Raw genomic sequence first — 24,389 nt, 5'->3', positions numbered from 1 at the left:
TAATGCCAAGTATAAGCCAAAATGAACCTTTCTCTCTACCCATGAAGTGCACACAAGAACACATCACAGTCATGCATCCAACGGACCACTGGGGACAGGAATATGTAGATGATTGAAGGCAGATTTAATCAAAAAGAATAGTTGCAATATTTTACATACATTTTAAAAAAGGATTTTCCACACCCACTTGGAGAAGGTCACATTTAAAACTCAAAACAGATTGACATTGGGAGTTCCCACTGTGGCTCAGCGGTAACGAACCTGACTAGCATCCATGAATATACAGGTTTGATCCCTGGCCTCGCTCAGTGGGCTAAGGGTCCAATGTTGCTGCGAGCTGTGGTGTAAGTTGCAGATGTGGCTTGGCTCCTGCATTGCTGTGGCTGTGGTGTAGACTGGAGCTGTAGCTCCAATTCAACCTCTAACCTGGGAACTTCCATATGCCACGAGTGAGGCCCTAAAAAAAATAAAATAAAAAACCAGATTGACATCGGCCTAGAATTAAGACCAAAAGAGTACCATCTTGGACTAATTTAAATGTCAATACGTCTTGTTTTTGTGGTGTGAATTCATCTAAATGCACCTTCTCAGAGTCCTCCTTTTTGAAAGATCATTCTGAATAACCTTTAACAGTGGTGTTAGGCAGGGCTGCAAGTTAGAATGTTAGAACTGGTAGATCAAAAAGACTGTCAGCATTTCCATCATAAACCTATGTTACCTGGAGTTTATACATTGACAATAAAAGACAGGCAGGATCTAGGCATTGAAACCCTTTTGGAAAAGTATTGTATTTTTAGTCCATGTAGACCATGAGGGTGGTAAAAACACAGGGTTTTTTGGGCCCAGATATAGCTATATTTTACACACATTTAAACACATTAAAATAAACCAGAAATGTCCTATTTCTAAATTCACAAGACACAAAAAAAGAACACATAATTTTAGGCCACTATCCAAGCTCTCTAGTCTGATTTTGTGAAAATCTGTCTTCCATCATGATTATGCAGAGAGCACTGAAAGCATTTGCAAGTTTTTAGAAACAGATCTAAAAAAGTTGAGGTTTTACTAACTTACTCATCTTTGAAGTGTTGCATATGTTCCAAAGCATGCATATGAAATTCATTGTGGAATTGCTAAAGTTTTTACCTTACCTTTGACTTTCTTTTTCTCTTCCTGTATGCTCAGACTTAATAAAAGTGTTATTTTTGTAGAGCACATTTTATTGTATACAATAATTTAATATGCAGAATTTAACTCTACAATACAACCAAACAACCTGTGATATTACCCTCATTTTACAGAGGAAGTGGTTGAGACTCAGCAGGTAAATGTTTTACTCAGGTCACACAGAGAGGATCAAAGTTCAAATCCAAGTCTTCTGATTTCCAAGTTCTATCTGATGCTATTACCAACACCCTGGATTAGTCAGTGTTCTCCAGAAAAACAGAACCAACCGAACATATAAGAGGAGATAGCTTCTGATGTGACTCAGTCCCACCAGAAGGCCCGAGAATCAGGAGTGCCCATAGCCCAGCCCAGAAGAGGACTGTTCCAGCTCAGACAAGAGAGCAAATCCTCATATCCTGCACCCTTTCATGCTATCCAAGCTCTCCACAGATTAGATTGTTGCCTCCTAGCATCAGGGAGGGCCATTTCCTTTCTTGGTCTCCTGATTCAAGTGCTGGTCTTTTCTGGAAACACCCTCACATACACGCCCAGCAATCCTCTTTCTCCAGCTGTCTGGGCATTCCTTAGCCCAGTCATGTTGACACTGAAAGCAGCCTTTACACTCCCCTATCACTTCAACTCTCCTGGCCCCTCACTCACACAGCCACTGCTATTCACTCTTACTATGGCCTCTTTTCTTCTCACTCCTCTGAGTTTCCACATAACTCCAGCCACCTTCTTCTTCCTCTCTCCAGAGCTGGACCTCAGTGAGTCAGGCCTATAGTATTTTCTCTCACTCAGGCCGCTTCCTTGGGTGATTTCATCCTCCAGAGAACATCTGGCAATTCTCTAGATGTTTTTAGTTGTCACAACTTGGGGGTTGGGAGTTGCTACCCGCCTCTAGCAGCAAGACCAGGGAGGCTCTACTACAATGCACAGGACACTCCACATATGAAGAATTATAGTGCTGAGATTAAGAAACCTTGTTTCAGCTAGAAATCTAGACTTGCAGCTCAGGAACTTTTAACCTTCTGTTAGAATCAACTATTGAACCTCGGTGACACCATCTTCAATGTCTGGGTTTCGGCACAGCTGTTAAATGTCACATGCTATTTGATTAGCATCTTAGACCTCCAAATTAGATCTAAGCTCACAGAAAACCTAGAAGTGAGGTCTATGAAGGCATTTTTGGGGCTGTGGCATTTTTCAATGTCTTTTGTTTAGAGCTAAACTTGTAGAAGGGATTCAATAAATATTCGCTGAAACAATGAAGAAATCCAGGAAGATTCTTTCTCTAGGCTGTAGAAATATTTGTCTGACTGAATCAAATCATGTTCTGTCTTGAGGTCTCCATCCCTCTCCTATCTCCCCTCCCCTTCTGCATCCTCTAAGCTGTCATACAAATCACCTTCCCTCTTATCTTTTCAATTATTACACTCTATTAGCTTCATCTTCACTATCTTCAAATCTGCTCAAAAATCTTACTTTTAGAATAAATCCTGCTACCAGCCTTTTTAAACTCATTTCTTTTATTGCTAAGCTCTGGAGTAATTGCTGGCTCCAATTCCTCTACTTGCACAGTGTGCAACCTTTTGAAATTTCAGTGGATTTCCCAAATCTCTATAAATACTGCTCATCTAAAATTCAATACTGGCTTTCTAATTGCAAACTGAGAAAAGGCTAATGTATTTCCCGTATCCTTGACCCTGCTAAAGAATTTGATAGGTGTTTATCCCCTTCATGAGATTCCTTCCCTTAATTTCCATGAGATTGTGTGTTCTGTCTTTTCACTTTGACCCTTAAATACCTGTTTCGATCTTCCTTGGAGGGAACTCTCCATCTTCTGTCTTCCTCAACCAAATTTTTTTCTGAGATTATGTTGTTTTCTGGGGTTATTTTTCTTTTTCTAAGTTTTCTCCCCTGGTTTTCTCATTTATTTCTCTGTGAATAACTAAAATATTTCCACCATCAAGCTTTCACTGTATTTTAATTTTTTTACACATATATGTGTATATATATATGTGTGTGTGTATATATGTACATATATATATTATTTTTCTCATATTATCCTCCATCATGTTCTATCACAAGAGACTGGATATACTTTCTTGTTCTATACAGCAGGATCTCATTGCTTATCCACTCCAAATGCAATTGTTTCCATCTATTAAGCCCAGATCCCAGTCAATCCCACTCCTGCCCCCTCGCCCTTGGCAACCACAAGTCTATTCTCAAGTCCATGAATTTCTTTTCTGTGGAAAGATTCATTTGTGCCATATATTGGATTCCACATATAATTGATATCATATGATATTTTTCTTTCTCTTTCTGACTTACTTCACTTATTATGAGAGTCTATAGTTTCATCCATGTTGATGCAAATGGCATTATTTTGTTCTTTTTTATGGCTGAGTAGTATTCCATCATGTATATATACCGTATTTGCTTAATCCATTCATCCGCCAATGGACATTTAGGTTGTGTCCATGTCTTGACTATTGTGAATAGTGCTGCAATGAACATAGGAGTGCATATGTCTTTTTCAATGAAAGTTTTGTCTGGATATATGCCCAAGAGTGGGATGGCTGGGTCATATGGTAGTTCAATATTTAGTTTCCTAAGGTATCTCCATACTTTTTTCCATAGTGGTTGTACCAATTTCTAATCTCTGGCTAACCATGTCTACTGTTACTTCAAACTCAACATACATGAACAGGAACAACTATTTTCTCCCCATCCTTTCCCACTTCCTTCAACCCTCAGTGGCCAGAGGGTTCTATCTCAGGCCAGAGCTGATACAAGAAACCTTCTTTCTCTGAGCATACTCTATACTTAAACCATCCTTGCCATATTGTCAATTATTGACCTAAGATCCTGAATTTCATCTGTCCCATATAAAATGCAGTTTTGCAGGACTAGCAATTCCACTGACTATCCTGGGGGGTGAGATCACACTTCAAAATAGTAGGTCCTGCTAAAGAAAGCAATTTCCCATAATGATATTTGGCAACATTCATGTGTCTATGCTGATACATACTACCTTATTTAATGAAAAAATTCTATGAACTCTGTGTTATTATTAAGTACATTTTACAAGTAAGATACCAAGGTAGAGTTAAGTAATTCATCTAATATTAACTGCTAGTAAAATAGCAAAGCCAGGATTTGAACAAAGGCTGTTTGGCTCAGGAGTCCATGCTCTTAGCCACTGTATTTTATTGTTATCTTAAGGCAGAACACATACAAGATTGATGGCCGATGATTGAGTGAACAGTATAGAATAAAAAGGCATACGTATTAAAGATGAGTATAGCAGGTTAAGCAGTGGCTCCTGAAAAGGTATGTCCAAGTCTCAATCCCCAGAACCTGTAAAGATGACATTATTTGGGAAAGGGTCTCTGTAGAAGTAATTATGGTAAGGATCTTGAGAGCTTTCTGGATTTTGAATAAACCCTAAATCTGATGATAAATGTCTTTTTATAAGAGGAAGAGAAAACACAGAGGCCCAGAAAAGGTGTCATGAAGATGGAAGCAGAGATAGGAGTAATGCATCTATACACCAATGAATGCCAAGCACTGCCAGCAAATATTCATCAGATTTACTTCCCTCTCCTCAGAAATATATATTTATATTTTTATACCCTCTCCCATTTTTTCAGAGCCTATGTCTTAAAAGTGAAATAAAAAGGATCTTGAAAATGTGAACTGATTGAGAACTTAACTTTTGAAGCTCAACTATCCCATATGAAAAACACACATATGAAAAATAAATATCTGAGAAATACATAGCTCTGATACACAACTGAAATACACATACAGCCCCGATATATTATATAGCTCTGATTTCATCCCATTTATCATTATCTTAATTTGGAAATCTAAATATCAAGTGTTTTTACTTTGTCACACATTAGAGACGTCTTGCAAAAGTAATCATGATCAGCACGCGTAGGACTCAGCAGCAAAAGGCAAAGAAGTAATGAAAACATTTTTAGGGCCAACATTTACTTAAGTATCACATCAATGCCACTTATTTCTAAACAAAAACAAAATGTTTACTTATACATTAACTAACTGGGCCAATTAATTTTTTCTCACTGATGGATACCTGCAGCAATTTAAAGATAGAATATTTTGAGGAGAGAAACCATGAAAAGTTGAAATGCATAAACAGAGAACTTGTTAATTTTATGCACCTTCATACCTAGAGATTGGGCTTCACCTATGCTCTTGTACAAAATACCCAACCTTGCAATGCTTGGATTTCCACCCTTATAAAATGTGGCAGAAGATGCCTCCGGCATTTCAGGAGAAAATCAGTGCCCCACGGAGTGTAAAATGCCATCCGTAGAGGCTGCCTGCCCTGTTCCCCCTCCTCCTCATTATCATTACTATCCTAGGAAGCTCTATGCTATGCTGATGTTGTTCCAGACGAGCAAATTAGAGTTATCCAGTGGATAAAATTGCACTTGTTTCCTTTCTATTTTAAATATCTGCTGGCCTGGGCTAAACCCCAGTCCTGACACAGTTAACATCTTTAAGGGATCCTACAGCTTCTTTGCTAAGTCATTAACCTACATACCTTCGATTATTCACTTAAACAATGTATTTACAACATTCTGTGTACCAGGAGGTATAAAGCACAAAAGGAAAAGGTACAAGCTTATTAAAGTCCATTTGTTGGAACTGGATATTATTTTTAGTTTGAATAAAATGTTAATTGGACTGGGAGTGTTTCTAGCAGTACATAAGATCTGTTCTGAATGAACAATATAAAATTTGATGGATTCATAAGCATGATTTCCTTGGTACCCACATCCATGCTTTTAGTTTTTGAAATAAATTGTATCATTTTTTGTTTAAAGTTCACATTGATAAAAAAAATCTCCCCGTATTTATAATTAATTTCTATATGGTTAACATAGATGTGGCTGATGAGCTGAATATGAAGGGTATTTGAATTAAGTCCACCACAGTGGACACATTAATAAGTTATTTCTATAGCTTTGAAAATGTCCATTGACAAATGAACAGATTAAGAAGATTAAGAAGATGTGGAATACTACTCAGCCATAAAAAAGAATGAAATAATGCCATTTGCAGCAACATGGATGGAACTAGAGACTCTTATACTGAGTGAAATGTCAGAAAAAGAAAGACAAATACCATATGATATCCTTTATATCTGGAATCTAATATAAGGCATAAATGAACCTTTTCACAGAAAAGAAACCCATGGACTTGGAGAACAGACTTGTGGTTGCCAAGGGGGATGAGGGGGAGTGGGATTGACTGGGAGTCTGGGGTTAATAGATGGAAATGATTGCATTTGGAGTGGATAAGCAATGAGATCCTACTGTATAGCACAGGGAACTATATCCAGTCACTAGAGATAGAACATGATGGAAGATAATGTGAGAAAAAGGAAAATGTGTGTGTGTGACAGAGAGAGAGAGAGAGAGACTGGATCACTTTGCTGTAGAGTAGAAATTGGCAGAACACTGTAAATCAACTATAATGGAAAAAAACAAAAAAATTCTTTAAAAAAATCCAAAGGAGAAATAGAAATGCTTATTACCCTCTGTTCTCACTAAACCTAGTTTCCTTATCTGTAAAAATAGGAGTGATAAAGATATGTCCCTTTATGTTTGATTTTAGGACCAGAAAATAAGTAATTGGTAATTTTAGCAATTATTAATGATTATATAAAATTATATATAGTACATAAAGTTATCTAACAATTATATATAATATAGTTACGTATATATAATTAAGGCACTGTGCTATGCTCTGAAAAAATGTAAGCTGGGCAAGATATAATCATTAACCTTGCATAAGTTTTCTACTGCTGCTTTAACAAATTACCACAAATTCAGCATCTTAAAAAAACACAAATTTATTATCTTAGGTCAAAAGTCTGCTGCTCATCCCATGGGGCTAATATCAAAGCAGCCTGGCTGGGTTCCTGTCTGGAATCTCTGTTTCCTTATCTAGGTTGTTGGCAGAGCTCAAGTTCTTGCAGTTTAGGACTCAGGTTCCCATCTCCCTCCTGGCTATAAATGAGGACCATTCTCAGCTTCTAGAGGCCACATCCTTTGCCTCATGGCCCCTTCTTCTATTCTCAAAACCAATAGCAGTGGGCTGAGTCTCTTTCACGTCACATTTCTCTAACCCATCAGAAAAGACTATCACCTTTTAAAGGCTCTCGTGATGAGACTGGACTCAGGTGCGTAATCCGGGACAATCCCACTCCTGAGCATGTATCCAGACAAAACTTTCATTCAAAAAGATACACATACCTCTAGGTTCACTGCAGCACTATTCACAATAGCCAAGACATAGAAACAACCTAAATGTCCACAGACAGATGAATGGATTAAGAAAATGTGGTACATATACACAATGGACTACTACTCAGCTATAAAAAAAAATGCCATTTTCAGCAATATGGATGAAACTGGAGATTCAGGAATTAAGTAAAGTGAGTCAGAAAGAGAAAGACAAATGCCATATGGTATTACTTAAGTGTGGAATCTAAAATATGGCACAAATGAACCTATCTACAAAACAGAGTTAGATTCATGGACATAGAGAATAGACTCATAGCTGCCAAAGGGGAGGGGGAAGGAGTGGGATGAACAGGGAATTTGAGGTTAGTAGATGCCAACAATTACATTCAGAATGGATAGGCAGTGAAATCCTACTGTATAGCACAGGGAACTATATCCAGTTTCTTGGGATAGACCATAATGGAAGAGAGTATGAAAAAAGAATGTATATATATGTATGACTGGGTCACTATGCTCTACAGCAGAAATTGACACAACACTGTAAATCAACAATACTCTAATAAAAATAAAATAAAGTAAATGCAGCAAGTATATAAATAGCCACAAAAGGCAGAATTTACATCTTGCTATAGAAAACTACAAAGATGATATTCAATGTTGATTGTCTAATTAGAAGTAATAAACCATTCCTTACTCATAAATTAAAAAACTTCAAAAGCTGATTTTCGTCTCCTTTGTAAGGGGCTATTTTCTGTCATCCCGATTTCCTTTAGCCTCTCTTTTCTCAGTCCTGCTTCTGTTAAAGCTGTAAATGTGAAATGGAAATGCCATTTTTATCAGGAGGAAAACCATTTTCCAGTTTTAAAAATATAGCTCCTAAACTGATGGACTTAGGCATTCAGAGTATTTTGCAAATAATCAACTTTAAGCCTTTTTTTGAAATGTTATTTTGTGGATTTTTCCACAGAAATTCTCCTGTTGCTTCTTTCTTTACCCTTCAGAGATTATGACCAGAGGTTAGTTATCTAACTTTGGTTTTCCCCACTGTGGCTGAATTCTTGGGAACATTGCCAGTATTAGCAGATGATGCTGTATTCCTCCTATCTTGTTTATTTTTTCCTTTTCATATCTCTATCATTATCATCCGTTGCCCTTCATCACAACTTAATTCTACACTTCGGCTCAATCACTGCAGTATTGTGGGGGATTTTTTTCTTGATCCTTATCTAGATGTACTGAATTTTTCTTCCTTTAAGTATAAAAATATTTCCTTCCATGACTTGAGTATTCTACTTCTAGGTCTTTTCAACGTAAGCCATATAAACATGTGTGTGTGTGTGTGTGTGTGTGTGTGTGTGTGTGTGTGTGTGTGTGTGTGTCTGTGTATTTTCCATCTCTTCCTTTCTGCAGGGTTTCACAGAAAAACAACTTAAAAAAATTCTGAGATCAAACTGGTTAATATCTAGCTGGTTTCATATAAATAAAATAATTTTAAGAAAAAAATTAGACTGGGATTTGTGATGGAAAAAAAAAATAATTTTAACAGCTTGTGAGCCTAGTAACCTGAAGACAGGAAGCATTTCCTTTAGCATTATATAAGACAAATCCATCATTTGCAAGCTCAAAAAAAGTGTACTTTGGAGCAATATTGAATTAAAAAGGACCAAAAATATTAAATTACACAAACAGAAAAAACATAGCATGTTTGAGTGTGTAGGTTTTGAAGTCCAGTAGTTGGGACTTAGATTCAAACTCTTTCACTTACTATCTATTAGAGTTTAGGCAGATAATGTAAAGGGTTTAAAACATGTTTCTCATTAGATAGAAGAAAGTAATAACATCCACCTTGGATGGTAGCCATAAAAACTAAATGAGATAATATATGTAAAATATTTGACATATGCTAATTACTCAATAACAGAGTTTAAGATTTGCTCAGATGTGGTTTCAGAAGAACTAGACCTAGACTAGCAACTAACTAAGCAATGTGAAGAGGAGGGTGAGGAAATGACATGACGGTGTGGCCTGTTTTGTGCATCTGACATTTTATGCACAAGTGCTTTGTGCCTGGAATTGTGTTAAGAGCCTAAATGTATTATATCTTTTAATTATCACACTAACTATGATAGAGGCATGGTAACATGTTTAACGGAGGAGAAAAAAATCTTTTAGTTCATGAGGAGTAACGCCTAGTGCACACTATTAGTTGGAAGTAAACAGAACATACAAACCCTGGTTTCTGACCCCAGAACCTGTATGTTCACATTTTTCAAACTAAGCTATCATTTTCCGCAAAAAAGCAGCCCCTTCTCCCGACATCTCAATGCCTCTCAATAGAATGAAATTCTTAGTGGTTCCTTTTCTGAAGTTAAATAAAAGAAAATAGGCCTGTATCACTGATACAACCAAAGTAAAGCAGCATGTTGCTTATTTTACCTATTGCAGCATCATAAACAATCCCAGCACACAGAGACTTCAGCAGCTGTTTCATTAGCTCTTGATTCTGTGGACTGGCTGAGGCTCTGCTGGGTGCTTCTTCTGCTGTCTCACTGGGAGTTTCTCTGCCGTTGCAGACAAATGGAGGCTGGAGAAGGTGTGGCTTCATGTTTAGCTCCCTAATGGCCCTCCCACAGGTTACATATCTAAAAAGAGGTAGAATTTATTTTTTTGAAGAGTTTTATATTTATAGTTTTATATTTATAGTTTAGAGCGTTTCCACACAACCCACACCCCATTCCCCCTATGACTAACATCTTACTTTAGTTTGGTACAGCTGTTGCAGCTAAACCAGTCATGATGCATAATTATTAACTAAAGTCCATACTTGTGGGGTTTTTTAAAGTTTTTATTATAGTTGATTTACAATGTTCCGTCAATTTCTGCTGTACGGAAAAGTGACCCAGTCATACATACATATATATATATACACACATACATTATTTTTCTCACATTATCCTCCATCCTGCTCCATCAAAAGTGACTACATATGGTTCCTTGTGCTATACAGCAGGATATCATTGCTTATCCACTGCAAATGCAATAATTTCCATCTACTAACCCCAAACTCCCAATCCATCCCATTCTTTCCCCTTCCCCCTTGGTAACCACAAGTCTGTTCTCCATGTCCATGAGTAGTTTGTTTCTTTTCTGTAGATAGATTTATTTGTGGCATATATTCGATTCCAGATATAAGTGATATCATATGGTATTTGTCTTTCTTTTTCTGACTTATTTCACTTAGTATGAGAGTCTCTAGTTCCATCCATGTTGCTGCAAATGGCATTATTTTGTTATTTTTTATGACTGAGTAGTATTCCATTATATATATAGACATTATATAGGCAATATTTTGTTATTGTTTATGGCTGAGTAGTATTCCACTCTGTGTATTCATGTGTGTGTGTGTGTGTATACACACACACACACACACACACACACAGAGACTTCTTAATCTATTCATCTGTTGATGGACTTTTAGGTTGTTTCCATGTCTTGGCTACTGTGAATAGTGCTGCAATGAGCATAGGAGTGCATGTATTTTTTCAATGAAAGTTCATCTGGAGTGGGATTGCTGGGTCATATGGTAGTTCTATATTTAGTTTTCTGAGGTACTTCCATACTATTTTCCATAGTGGTTGTACCAATTTACATTCCCACCCACAGTGAAGGAGGGTTCCCTTTTCTCCACTCCCTTTCCAGCATTTGGGGTTTTTATTTTTTTTTATTTTTATTTTTTTTTGTAGTTTTAGGCATATGGAGATTCCCAGGTTTGTGGTCAAAATCAGAGCTGTAGCCACTGGTCTATACCACCACCACAGCAACACCAGATTCAAGCCATGTCTGTGTCCTACACCACAGCCTATGGCAATGCTGGCTCTTAACACACTGAGCGAGACAAGGGATTAAACCTGAGTCCTCCTAATACTAATCAGATTCATTTCCACTGAGCCATGATGGGAACTCCCAGCAATTGTTATTTGTTGACATGTTAATGATGGCCATTCTGACCAGTGTGAGGTGGTACCTCACTGTAGTTTTGATTTGCATTTCTCTAATAACTAGTGACGTTGAGCATTTTTTCTTGTGCCTGCTGGCCATCTGTATATCTTCTCTGGAGAAATGTCTTGTATTTTTTTCTTTCCTTTTTCAGATTTCCTTACTTTATACCTAATGTCCTTTTTTGTTCCAGGATCTCATCAAGAACACCGTATTGTGTTTCGTTGTCAAGCCCTTAGACCCCTCTTAGTTGTGACACTTCTGGTCTTGCAGTTTTTGTGATGTCTTGTCCTCCAGGTCCTTTCCACATAATCTCCCCGCCACACACACAAACTCTTACATGCATCATACAGGATAATCTGGATTCCATACCTAGTGGCTCAAGGCTCTAAGATGAAGGCAGTGGAAGTTATCACAGGCTGAGGCCTGGGCTCAGAAGTCCTACAACATCACATCCTCCTTATCCTCTTAGTCGAAGCCATCACAGAATTCAAGGGAGCCAGCAAAGGTCAGAGCAGCATGTACAGGGATCATGAACAGAACTGTTAAGAGTCATCTTTAGAGGCGCGTTACCACACAATGCCAGGCAAACACTATTGATTGTTTAGTTGATGTTTAAGCAGGTAATGATGAAATCATTACAATGAAGTGAAAACAAAATGGCATATTGATATTGAATTCAAATTCCTATGTAAGCTCTATATCTCAAAATCAATCGTTGCCATGGGGCAACCTCTTAACACAAATACATATTTTCTCATGGAATGTAATCACTCATAAAAATGTCTAATGTACCACATATAAATGTGGTACTTTTTTCCTTTGGTAAATATAGAAATCACGTGAATGCTCACAGTAAAGTTAGTCTTCACTTTTACCATAGACTGAGGAACTGTGGCTCTCTTTAGAAGTCTAGGTTGTCTCCAGGCATAAAAATGGAAATATGGATATTATGACAACACGGCCTGAATTTTCTGCTTTGCAGACGCCAGATTTATTTTTAAATGGTGTGAATCAAATCTGTGCTGAGAGGCCAACTTCAAAATATAAAAGAAAAATTGGCAATGGAAGGATTTTGCTGGTTTGGCTGAAGTGAAGTGCTCTGCAGCATTTCATTCTAGTGGAGTGTCTGACTGTGAAAATCTTTCCAATTGTAATTCTCTTTGGCTTGCCAAAAGGGGATTATGAATTAAAGTTAATGTTGCAGGAAATGTCACCTGTCCTTTGAAGGAAAATAATAAATCAAAATGGCTTTGTTCCTCATATTTAAAAGGAAAAAAATGTCGATCTACTTAGGGGTCTCCTCTCATTCCTTGACAAAACAGGTAAATAAATACAGCAGAATTTCATTGTGGCTTTTCATGTTAATTCTTGCTCACCTCTAAACAGGGAAAGGGAATTTTTTTCAATATACATTCATTAAGAAAAGAGAAAAATAAGAACAGAGAGATAAAGAGAAGGGAGATGAAGAGAGTAGCATGACTCCAGAAGTAGAATTCTTCACGTCTGAATTAAGAAAAGCTCTATTGAAAAGATGTTTTCTTCCTTTCATGGATATCGGGGTATAAATTCAAGAATAAAAAGTAAATAAAAACAGAATCTGGAGACTGATTCCTCAAAGACTTTAAGTATTTATATATTATGTTTTAAGGAAATAAAAACAAACCTACAAAACCAGCACAATAGAGCTCAAAATTATCTGTATTTCTTTTGCCTCAATGTTTTTTCAGGGGTTTTTAGCAATAAATGTTGCCTGTGATGAGTTTTTATCACTTTAGAGAAAGAAAGTGATGTTTCTGGCTTATGTAGACACCATGCCCACAGTGATACAACTTATTTGTAAAAAGATAATTAGCAATGCTACTTTTTACATATTAATCTGAAAAGGCAGAAAAGCAATTTGGTAGTTGACGCCGCTACCTTGAACTCCACTTGTTGTTTTAATCACCTCTAAATAATATTTGGAATATTAATGGGTTGACAAATTTAGAAATGGCCATAGACTTGAAAGATGGAAGATAATGGATTATGACATTTGCTTACTAATATTGCAATGATGTGATTTATGAAATTAAAAGAAACCTATAAACCAATTATAAAGGACCTATAGAATATTTATAGAGTGTTATTTCTTTGACCGTGTATTCCCTGGTATGGTTTGGAAGAATATAAGCAACTTTTTAAATGTGGTTTTAAAATCGGGACACATTGCATTGTATATTTTTAGTTATTGGTTTGTAACTGAATAACATACACTGAATCAAATACAACTGGACATTTTCATTTGAATAATACACGCACACTAAATATACATTCTCTTTTTTTATCAAGCCAGAGTGATGACTCAAACAAATAGCAACTTTTGGGTATAGTGAGGACACAGACTTGTAATCTTGTTCTGCCCCTTCTCTATCACCGAGATTAAGACGTTTCCCTTGTAAACATCTTATATTGTTTCTATATTGAGATAAACCATAAAACAGTTATCAGATTAGGAGGAAGTTAACAACTTAAAGTTCTGATTTCGAATCAAAATAAAATGATAATGGATAGACCATAATATATACATAAAAATGTACCCACACATAAAAATAGATACATACATACTTATAGATACACATACCCACACACACAGATTGACGGAAACATAGATGCATAGATAGACAGAACCCTCAGTCAAAACTTGCATAAATTTACATAGCTGCTATGTCTTGATTTCTTCCTTGACTTGGATTTCCAGATATATAGAGCAAATTAAAAAAAAAATTATTTTAACTATGTTACTGTTCAACCTTATCATCATTGAGGGTTTAGGATTATCTATTTAAATTTTGTGATTAGCCATATTGATTCTGGGTCAGTTCCTCACCTCTCTATCATCTCATCTGAATTTTTACTGGCAACGAAAAGGCTCTTTCCTTTGTAGGAGCAAAATCTGAAGAGAGCCAAATCTTCCTAGACTGGATACATTCCCCAAGGTTTTTCAACACTTCTGCATATAATCTACTCCACTGCTCACAGCACCCAGTGAGACTCCAATAAATGTTGTTGATGGACTGCTTCCTACCTAGTTAGAAATGGGGGGGGGGATTAAACATACTTTTGGTATATTTCCTAGCTTCAATATTTTAACATTTTAAAGGAGCTAAATGTGGTTCAAAATGGTGTAAGCATTTCAATTATGTTGCCAGAAGAGTCTGAGAACAATAAAATGATATAGAGATGGAGCAGAAAGTAAGAGAACTGGCTTTAAAAGTCAAATTACCTGGTGTTTCTCTCTCAACACTTCGACCCAAATTTAAGGCATTAAATCTAATTTCAAAATGTGATTACATACGGAAAGCACAAAACACATCCATGCATAAACAAAAGCAGGGGTTAGGCCGAAGGACACACCATTCTTTGGTCAAAATGTGGAAGTTAATTATAAAATGTACATGAATAAAAAAAAGAAATATAAAATGGGAAAGTTTTGAAATAGGACATTTTGAAGTCAATACATTACTTTTGTACTCTCTTCAACAAAAGCAATCATTTTTGAAACTCCTTGAGTATTATTCAGATAATAAAAAATATGTTTCCTGAACAATTGTAAAATACCAGGCTTTGGCTATGCTTCTTGAAAATAATGATATCAATAAATAGAAAAGGGAAAACTGCAGCTCATATGACTGTCAATAGTATATAAAAATATTTCGTTTCATTTTTCCCTATATGTTAATTTTTCTTTCTCTATTCATGTTTAAAACTGTAAGTACTCTGGAAACATTTTGATTATATTTTACAAAGTTTGATTTTTTTCTATCTTCAGAACTTAAAAGATTTTCTATAGTTTCTATTGTTCTTTAGTCTTCTAATTAAAATTTTCTTTAACATGACTACAATATACAGGTTGTATTATTAACATAGGTAATTTAAAGATTTGGAATAAATTGATCACTTAAATTCAGATCTAAATGATCATATTAATGAACATTTAGATAGTTTTCATGACATATTTAGCTGTAATAGTAGGAGGAGACATGACAATATATGGAGGAATTATAGTTCCATATGATACAATTTGTCATCTTCCTTGTGTGAAACAATCTAAACTTGAAAGTATATGGCTTTACCAAATCGAGGTGAAAAACTGCTTTAAAAATGAAAGCTTGCTTTACATCAGTAATTTGTCAGTGTAAATTTCACACTGGAGAACAATAGCTAAGCAAACGAATTCTCTTCAGTGAAATTAATTTGTGTATGCAGACATAGGGTATGTATGTTTCTAGCAAATCTTTGCCCACAAAGAGCTACTAACATCTCTGCTATGATGGGTCAGAGGATTATAGATATTTGGGGGTCCCTTTCTTCCAATTCTCTTGCCCATTTTCCTCTTGGTTCCTTTCAATTCCTATCCATCCTCCAGAGTCCAATGAAGTGCAATTATAACTCTAGACCAAAATAGATTTCTGAGAACTGGATGCTGTTGACTGAAATAGAAACACATGGGAGAGCTGTGAGTTTCAGTTATATTGGGAGCCTCACTGAGGACCAGAGACTGGAGACAGCCTCTGAGATAGCCCTGAGGAACTCCTACAAAGGGTGAAGGAGATCAGCATACATGTGATTTTGGAGAAAGGGTGTGGGCACTCAAGCAGACATCTTCATAGAAGGTAGCTGCTAGTTAAGAGGAATCTTAGTTAATGACATTAGCAATTTTCTAAATAAGGGAAGATGCTAGAAATTGGGTTCAAAATTTTTTCTCCTAAAAATATCTATCCGAAGGCCTGCTCTGCCAGAGCGCAGTTCCATCATTCCTGATCTGCACCCTGAACTCCTTTCAGGGTATGTTGAAAGTCAGCTCAGTGACTACAGTGGCCAGTGACTCAATCCTTGTAGAGCCAGATGGCGAGCAACACTCTTTGGTTGGCAATGCGCAACCACGGTTTATTTTCTGATGCTATTTGCCAAACATGTTTTCTTCAGCTACTGAAATTAGCATTCCAACAGTAACAGAAATTGCTAAGTATTTCATCAACATTCACACAACTATGTTTGCAGTCCTTTGAAGCCTTGCATGAGCATCAGCCTCTCCAAGGAAATGAACTTATTTGCCCTCACTATCAATTGCCAGTTTCAATCAGCTTTGCCTCCCATTTCCACAAGGAATCTTCCCATTAATACCTAGCAACTCAAAGGACGGTAGCCTTGGCATCACCTGGGAGTTAGAAATTCATAACTACTCAACTAGAATCTGCAATTTAGTAAGGTCCATAAATTCATGTGCAAATGGAAGATTGGGAAGCACTGATCTTTTCTTTCTTTTCTTTTTATTTATTTTTTTTATTTTTTATTTTTAGACCCACACGGGCGGCACATGGAAGTTCCTAGGCTAGGGGTCGAATTGGAGCGGCAGCTGCCAGCCTACACCACAGCCACAGCAACTGGGGATCTGAGTCACATCTGCAAACTACACCATAGCTCATGGCAATGCCAGATCCTTCCCTACTGAGCAAGCCAAGGATCAAACCCACATCCTTATGGATATTAGTCGGATTCATTACCACTGAGCCACAACAGGAACTTCCTGGGAAGCACTGAACTAAATGCATCCACCATCATAAATAGGACAGCAATGCTGCTTCCAATCTTTAGCTCTCTTTCTATTGCTTGCAAAGATCTTGTCTGGACTTGTGTGCATGATTTCTCTTGTGGAAGACCTCTTTCAGATCTTAATTCCTTTCACACCCCTCCCTTACCTGGGCAGGACAAAAAGGTACAGTTACATACCCCTATAACCCCAGAGAGAACCTACCTTGGTACCAATGCCTACTGCAGGAGTATCATCCTCAGAGGACTAAAGATTTTTAAGAGTTTCACTAAAGATCAAATATACTTATATGTGTATGTGTGTGTGTGTGTGTGCATGTTGTGTATGTGCATGTATTTTATCTCTCACCCCATTTTCACCCTCACAATTTTTCACATAACTAAAATAGGGGAAATTCGTTATTAAATACTTTTAAGAGGAAGTTTTTCTGCAAATATTACAATAACTATTCTCTTTATGTCATCCTTGTGAGAGAGATCATTGGCTTTATCCTAGATTAGAGACCTGGAATGGACTATCCATGGATTTTGAAAGTATTGTAAATTAGTTTTTCCCAAGCAACAATTATTTTTCTGTCCTAAAGTCTGCAGGAATTATAAGGCTTGAGGAAAAGAACCACTGGTAGTTTGGGAAGCTCTGACAAACAATTAAGTAGAGAATGATTTAGGACAAAGTTCAGTTCCTGGACAGACTCACTGCTGATTCTGATTTAAAAAAAAAGAAAAATGTTGCCAAGACAAAAATGCTCCTTCTGTTCTGCATAAGTGCCTTTCATTCGAACTTAACCAAAAAAAACAGTAATATTCAGAATGATAAATTGGATTATATAATTAGTGTTAAGTGGGTTCTAAAATATGGAAAATGTCTCTAACTTTCTTGGCTTTACCTAAAAATTGTTTGAACGAATGAGAGTTTTCATATGCATATATTCCTATGCAGTGTGGCTCTGACACCAATTGCAATTCAATATTCCACCTGGTAAAAACAATTTTCACTCATTTCTCCTCTAACTATATAACCTTCTTGAAAGCATTGCTCACTTCTCCTCTTTAGGAGCCTTTAAAATGCCTCGAATTTATCACAGAGTTATATGCCCAGGGAGGTTCACTACAAGAAACCTTGTATTTCAGCGGAGCAAAATTTGCCACCCTAAAATATTTGCCACCCTAAAATATCTCTTTGGCATGTGGCTTGTTTTGAGCTGAAAACAGTCAATGCCCAAAAGATTCAGGAAGAAACTTTGACCTCCGTCTTAGCTGCCCAAAGAATGTAGACAGAGGACTTGTTCCAGGCAGGGAGCAGTAACCATAGATAACTATAGTATAAACCAGGGGTATAGATAGGGAGAAACCTAGCAAAGCCTGTATGTTAAAAGCCCTTTCTGTGTCCCCTGTCTCTTCAGGGCCCAGCCAACTGTTGATTACCAAACCTTGCTTTTCCATTGGCCATGTCTTTTTGCCTTCCTCCCTTAAAGTTCCAAACCATTACCCCCAATAGCCTCTTTCGTCTTTAGCTGAAAGTAATATTTAAAGTGAGGATTTTGGCCACTTTGGCAAATTATTGTTTTCTGGAGTCTCTCCCATGTATACTATGCACTTTTGTGTGATTTCTTTCCTGTTAATCTATCTCACATCAGTTTAATTTTCAGACCAGCCAGAAGAATCTAGTTGGGTAGAAGAAAAGATCTTCCTCCCAAAGGAATCTAAATGCCTATAAATAAGGCAGTGATTAGATTTTAAAAATTACACACTTATATAATGGAATATTTTGCAGTGAAAAAAAATAGGAGATAAAATACAATTGCTGATTTGAAAAGATGTCAAGGTATGTTGTGAACTTTTAAAACACAAGGGAACATTGAAAAGCGAAATGTGTAATAATTCCTGTTAAAACTGCATGTACCCATGAACAGAGAAACATAGATTGATACTGATAGCTATAGACAAAAGATGGATAAATAAGTAGGTAGATAGGTAGGTAAGCAGGCTGGTAGGCAGATGGATATGGAAATAAAGATGGAGGTGTGTTCGAGAAGTTTTGAAAAGGAATCAATAGACACAGATAACAAATATTGCTAAGAAGTTCAAATTAAATGTGGGAAAGGAGACTTTTACTTTCCTCTAAATGCCTTTACACAGTGTCTGAATTTTTTCATGAATGTGTGTTACAGTTTTTAAAAATCATGTGTTTCAGAGTTCCTGTTCTGGCTCAGTGGGTTATGAACCCAACTAGTATCCCTGAGGAAGCAGGTTCAATCCCCAGCCTCACTCAGTGGATTAAGGATCTGGTGTTGCCATGAGCTGTGGTGTAGGTCACAGATGTGGTTCAAATCCTACATTGCTGTGGTTGTGGCATAGGCCAGCGGCTGCAGCTCCTCCAATTTGACCCCTAGCCTGGGAACATCCATGTTCTACAGGTGAGTCTCCTTAAAAAAAAAAAAAAAAAAAAAAAAAAATGGAGTTCCCTTCTTCATTCTTGGCTCAGTGGTTAACAAACCATTCGGATGTGGGTTGGATCCCTGGCCTTGCTCAGTGAGTTAAGGATCTGGCATTGCAAAGGGCTGCAGTGTAGCCCTCAGACATGGCTTGGATCTGCTGTTGCTGTGGATGTGGCTTTGGCCGGCAGCTGTAGCTCCAGTTCAACCTCTAACCTGGGAACTTCCCATATGCTGCAAGTGTGGCCCTAAGAAGTCAAAAAAAAAAAAAAAAAAGAAGGAAAATCTTGTGCTTCTATAGTGTACAGCATTTACTTTGAATCCCAAATATTCTGCCTATTTCACTTCTTAGCTATTTCTATTTACTCAGTTATTAATCCTGTAATTTAGATTTAACTTTATATACTCATTGCCCTTGGTCTAAAATAGCTTTCTACTTTGATTCTCCTTTCTTGTCTTTTCTGAACTTTAAGGTAGACTCTCCAGGAAAGAAACCAATTAAATAGATTTGGGCAATCATTCACCTCCTGAGCATGGCTTAACCCCTATCCTCTCTTAATCCAGAGACCAACTAACTGCATTTTTAACTTAGATATTTAAATTAAATGCTTCCAAAATGAGGAACATGACTTTAAATAAAGATGGTTTCTCTTACAACCATAAATGCATGCTCAAATTCAACAATTAGAGGAACTGTCCTAGAAGAATCATGTTATAGGAAAGAATAGAACTAATTAGGAATGTTAATATAATTTAGAACACATTCTCTCTAAAGAATTGATCCTACAATTTAACATTGAATGACAGAGCATACGAGATAATGAATGAGTACTTCATCTTCCTGGATGTTTCAGGACTATCATTCAACTTCTAAAATCTTACTCTTTTAATTAAATCAACCTTTACTAATGTGCAAAAGATTAAAAGATTCCTTGCAACCTACATTCCCCAAGAGAAATCCCCTCTTTAGGAGTCACCTGATTACCAGCACGTCACACCAACCCCCACCCCTCCGCCATGTTTACAACTTTAATAGAGTCGCCTGCTTTAATGTGATCTGTCTCATCTTGTGACTGCTTCACTTCAATTCTATTTCTTGAGCATCTACCACTGTTTCACATAGAAGTGGTAAATAAATGCTGCCAACCACATAAAGGTAATGAGAACAGTTAAATTCCATTTATTCAACCATGCTTATTGCATATTTACCATGTACATTGTGTTATATGTTAATGGAGACTGTAAAATAATTCCATTTGTGAATCATTACAATGAGGCCATTGAACTGGATGATCGCTAAGGTGAATTGTGGGCCTAATACTCTATGATTCTAAGTGTAAATTTCTAAATGAGAGAATAAAGTCTCGTTACTGGATTTAACCTATGAAAGGGGAAATAAAAATTTGTATGGAAAATATTTAAAATACGAACAAATAATACAGAGATAGGCTAATGAATTCTAAAGTAATTTGAGATAGAGAAATAAAGAACGTGTTTTAAACGAAGTGCATCTTTAGCTGTAACATGAAAGATGTGATGAGTGGAAATTAGGGTAAATTTGAATGAAATCCAAGTTGAGGTTGGAGGAGTATTAGAATGTTTTGACTTATAATCATAGATAGAAGAAGCAACAGTTTGCAGAATCTAAGTGTGGAGTTTTGACTCCATAAATGCTGAGAAAGGGAGTATTGTGTCTAGTGCATGGGGGAAAACTGAGATTTCAGAGAAAGAACTGAGGAGAAAAAGGTGATGGCGAGGAAGAAAAAAAAAAAGGAGTTCTCCATGGAAATTGGAGAATGCCCCTGGGAATATTTAAGCACCTAAACTCTAAAGCTCTATGCTTTGCATGGTGATGGTCAGCAAGAAATCTTAGAAAGAGAAACACTAATTTTTCCATCACCCCAACTCAACTTTGTATAGTTGAGGTTTATAAAAGATAACAAGTTAACAGTTGTGTGAAATTCTTTCTCCTTGATGTATATACTTGGCAAGGAGCTAGACATGAGTGTAGGAAACGGTAGCCAGGAAAGTACTTGGTTCAACATGGCTAATAAAGACCCTTTCTGAGTCAAAAAGGAGAGGGTGTGGAAAGCAAACTGATTCCCCCCGTAAGAGCCCTTAGGGCAAACCTATTTGGGATTAACTCCAGGAACGGCAACAGATCCAGAGTAGTAGGACTCATTTTTTAAAATCTAAATTGTCTTTTTAAAAAACCACCAAATTTGTTGACCCATTTTCAAGACTTTTTCTCCAATACTTGCTCATAAAGCTGACACAAACTAACTGAAATATGCTCGATTTGATATAATCCTACTCCACATTACCACTAACTGAAATCATGAGTGAACTAGACTCTTTCCCTTATACAATTATATAGACCTTGTTGTTTTTTTGTTTTGTTTTTGTCTGTTTGTTTTTGCTTTCTAGGGCCACACCCATGGCATATGTAGTTCCCAGGCTAGGGGTCAAATCAGAGCTGCAGCTGGTGGCCTACACCACAGCCACAGCGACATCAAATTGAACCATGTCTGCCACCCACACCACAGCTGACAGCAACACCTGATCCTTAACCCACTGAGCAAGGCCAGGGATCAAACCTGAATCCTCATGGATGCCAGGCAGACTCATTTCTACTGAGCCATGATGGGAACTCCCATTTTTATTTTTTTTTTTCTGCCTATTAGATGAAGACGGTCAAAAGGTACAAATGTCCAGTTAGTTATATGATAAGTAAGAATTAGGGATATAATATACAACGTGGTAAATACAATCAACACTGCTGATTGATACATATGAACGTTGTTGAGAATAGATCCTAAGAGTCCTCATCACCAATATATATATATATTTTTCTATGTCTTTACATTTGTATCTTTATGAGATGTTGGATATTCACTAAACTCGTGATAATCATTTCATGGTGTGTGTCAATCATTGTCCTGTACAGCTTAAACTTATGCAATGCCGTACGTCAGTTATAGCTCAATAAAACTGAATAAAAAAAAGGATACAGTGATTTTCTCTACTTATCCAGAAGCAATTCAGAATTGAATGTGCCAAAAGTGGAGTTTTCAACTGAATGTAGTTTTCTTTTGTCTTAAACCTGCTACAGATGTATCCTCCAGATTCGCTTGTTCACATGTCTGCCTGGAGAAATGATTTTTAAGGAGTTCTTCTGGCCAGGTTAGTGAATATAATTAGTAACCTAGGAATGTGAAATAAGTGATCCAGGAGTTCAGGAGTTTTCTAAAGATCATGTTATAGAACAACTAGAGTTCACAGAAAATTATAAGCAGGGCTATAGTGTGGCTAGAGGTAGAGGACATGGTTTGGGCCTTGCAAAATCTTACAAGACAAATTTTGCATTTTCAGATTCATTAACGTCATACCCCAATAGAATTAGAAAGAAACACACAGATTTCCTAATTCAAACCCTTGCATTACTAAGACAGATGTGGACACAGCTGGGTTGTTATGTGAGTGAAAATGCCCCCCCCCCAATATTGATCTTAGAATTACACTTGATGTATCTGTCCCCTCAAATGAGTAGGAGTTGTTATGGCAAAAATATAGAACAGAAAACCAGACTATTTCTTCTAAATAGCCACGATGGGTATAATTTTTCCACATCTACTAACCTAGCAGGCATGTGACATTGTTCTGGGCCAAGTTGAGACAGGTTATTTATTTTTGGTCTCTGCATTTCCCAGGAAAACTCATAGAGCAAGCATGATTTGAAAATGTTTCCTTCAGTTGTGTAATTCAATCAACCTGAACTCTTAAGCCTCTCAAGACCTTAAGAACAGGTTAATGTAATTCCCTCCCAGCCAAGCTTTCAAGCTGAAGAACTCTTTGAAACATTCAATTTATACCTGTTCTTTGTCCCTTAATTGTAAGAGACTTAGATGAAGTTGGTTTGGCAGATTATAAAGCTACTACAAGACAGAATACTGTGGTGTTTTCTGCTGAATAAAACCTGAGAATATACTTCCTAAGATTCTAACATAGAGCTGTGTGTCTGTGTGTGCGCATATATGTGTGTGTAAATATATATATATGTATATGTGTATGTATGTGTGTGTGTAATTTATATGTATATTATACAGACACATTTTCCTTTATACCATTACTAGGTGACAAAATGTCAGCATTTGAAAATCTTTCCTATGATTAAATAACAATTTTGAATTGTCAAAGTAAAACACTATTGTATCTCACGATAAATGTTAAGTCTAAATATCTAATCTTTGCCTACAGTTTCACAAATGCTTTTAAACGTGTTAAGGTTCCTACACATGCATTATGATTTGATAAAATATGTTTAATGAAATATCATTCATTCTTTTAGTCATTCACCAGACGCAATGTAGAGCATTACTCTGGGCTGAGCCCTTGTCTAGGCTCTAAGGATGCAGCCGTGAAATAGACCTAAACATCATAACATGAAACAGATGAATCAAATAAACACACTATTAGAAGGTGATGAGTATTAAAGAGAAAAGTATAGTGAGTGGGCGAGGGGAACAGAAGGTACTGGGATGCATAATGTGAATTACGATGGGCAACCAAAGATTCCAATGAAAGGATAATGTTTGGGCCAAAAGATGAATGTAGTGAGAGAGTAGACATCTGGGAGAAGTGGGGTGCAGGAAAGGGACAAGCAAATGAAGAAACCCAGAAGCAGAGGTGTGCCTGATGTGTTCAAAAGGAGTAAGGAGGTGGAGTTCCCATTGTGGCTCAGTGGTTGGCGAATCCGACTAGGAACCATGAGGTTGCGGGTTCGATCCCTGGCCTTGCTCAGTGGGTTGAGAATCTGGTGTTGCCATTGCTGTGAGCTGTGGTGTAGGTTGCAGACGCGGCAGACGCGGCTCTGGTGTTGCCATTGCTGTGAGCTGTGGTGTAGGTTGCA

This window comes from Sus scrofa, chromosome 17 (assembly GCF_000003025.6).
Source record: "Sus scrofa isolate TJ Tabasco breed Duroc chromosome 17, Sscrofa11.1, whole genome shotgun sequence".
Lineage (NCBI taxonomy): Eukaryota > Metazoa > Chordata > Mammalia > Artiodactyla > Suidae > Sus > Sus scrofa.
This window is presented reverse-complemented; position numbering follows the sequence as displayed.